Genomic DNA, 2,223 nt, shown 5'->3' with positions numbered 1-2,223 from the left:
TACTGTGAACCAAAATGAACATGAAACGAAGCAAGAGAATGGAGACACATAATAGGTCAGCCTACTAGTGGTCCTTTTAATTGCCTGATTGATGTTGGAAAATGAAGCTTTCTGGATGATAAATGAAAGCTATTAAATGCCATTCATCACAATTCTTGTCACAATCAGCTCAATAAAGTATAGAATGCACATTGTATATCTGATTTAATGTGTGCAAACCAGGTATGTAATGACACAAATGTACAGTTTGTGGGTTGTAGTTAGTGCAGAAAAATGTAGTATTAGCCAAAGATAAGAGAGTTGCTGATGCATTCTCTATACTGGCAGATCAATACAGTATTACAAAGAATGAAGAAATGAAATCAAAGGATTTTTTTCTGACAAAAGAGAGAAAAGAATGAAATGGAAAGGGCACAATTGGCACCATTTAAATCTATGCCTTTCTGTTTTACCTTCTAATTGGGACCTAAGGTTATAAATCAAGATAATAAAAGCTGATAAATACATTGCCTTATTTTTCCCCACAGGGGATGTGAAGGAAGATGAAAGAAGGCATCAAAAGAAAACCACTCTGGCAGGGACTTCTCATTCCTTTTCATTTTATTTTCTGGCAAAGACTACAGTGCATCTATTACTTGTCTGAGAGGTTACAAAAGAGGAAGGAGCATGGGGTTGTATAATAATGTTGGAAGCCTAGGAGAGGCCACAAAGAGTATCCTGTAGAGTGGGCGGGGTTCAGAAGGTTCTAAGCCATGCTGTGAATCTGGCTCACAGGTCTTTGTGCTCAAAACACAACATCTGGGGTGCACTCCCAGCTCTTACAAGGAGCAATGAATGCTGCTAATGACTTTGCATTTGGGGGTTTTAATGGGGGGATAGAAATTTAACCAAAGTTGGAGGGAATTAGTCTCCAGTTTAGCAGGCTTCTTGCTAAAAGTCTAGCTCATGAGGTTCTACTGCTAAAAGAGGAAGCATTTTAGACACTTGGCCTTTCTCACTTCTTTTGTTAAAATGATATAAATGCCAAAAAACAAAACAAAACAAAACAAAAAAACAAGAGGAGATGTTCTATAATATGTAACAACAGGCCTTAACCCCAGAGATCTCTAAAGTATAACTCACATAGTCACTTTTTTTTTTTTTTTTTGAGGTGGAGTCTCACTCTGTCACCCAGGCTGGAGTGCAGTGGCACAATGGCATTATCTTGGCTCACTGCAGCCTCTGCCTCCTGGGTTTAAACAATTCTTCCATCTCAGCCTCCATAGTAGCTGAGATTACAGGTATGCATTACCACTCCTGGCTAATTTTTGTATTTTTTAGTAGAGACGGGGTTTCACCATATTGGCCAGGCTGGTCTCAAACTCCTGATCTCAAGTGATCTGCCCATCTTGGCCTCCCAAAGAGCTGGGATTACAGGTATGAGCCACCATGCCCAGCCCTTCACGCAGTCACTTTTATCTGTAATAAGAAATAGGAAGAAAATGGATGCACAAATGATTTCTCAGATCCCTTCAAAACAGAAAACTTTAAGTTTCTATGAAATCAGGATGTTGCTTTATGAAACTACCTTAAGCAAATAACTTCAAAGTACAACATTTCTCCAGAGCTTTCCCCAAAGATTAAAGTCCACAGCAGAGTGCCCCCCGCTTCCATTGAGGTTTCCCTAGGTAAAGGTCATACGAAAGAGCAAGTGCGACAATCAAAGCTCCAGGAACAGGAAAGGAAGAATGTAGGGCCTGGATGACACACAAGTCCAAGAGTCCATGTCTGAGTAATCAGGTATGAGCTGTGGCTCACAGGTCTCCCTTTTGTTTGAACAGCAGCAGCAGAGAGAAGTCCACGGATGGGAATCACTTTTACTCACATGCCAGCTCACATTGACAGTGCCCTGAGCAGCAGTACTATGGAGGTGGGAAAGGCAATCTGAGTCCACGTCCTGGCCTCTCACTTGTTAGTTCAGTGATTATGAGCAAATCGTTCACTTTGTCATCTGTCAAAGTGGACAATGACATAATGTATAAATGTACTCCAACTGGTGCCTACTGCATAGCAGATTCTCAGGAAATGCTAGCTTTTTAAGTTCCCTTTTACTTGTACTGAGATGCAGGAAGAATGCTACATTAAAATCAACAATACATACAGGCATACCTCAGATATTGTGGATTTGGTTCTAGACTGCTGCAATAAATTGAATATCACTACAAAACAAGCCATACAAGTTTT

Source organism: Colobus angolensis, unplaced genomic scaffold (assembly GCF_000951035.1).
Source record: "Colobus angolensis palliatus isolate OR3802 unplaced genomic scaffold, Cang.pa_1.0 Scaffold475, whole genome shotgun sequence".
NCBI lineage: Eukaryota > Metazoa > Chordata > Mammalia > Primates > Cercopithecidae > Colobus > Colobus angolensis.
This window is presented reverse-complemented; position numbering follows the sequence as displayed.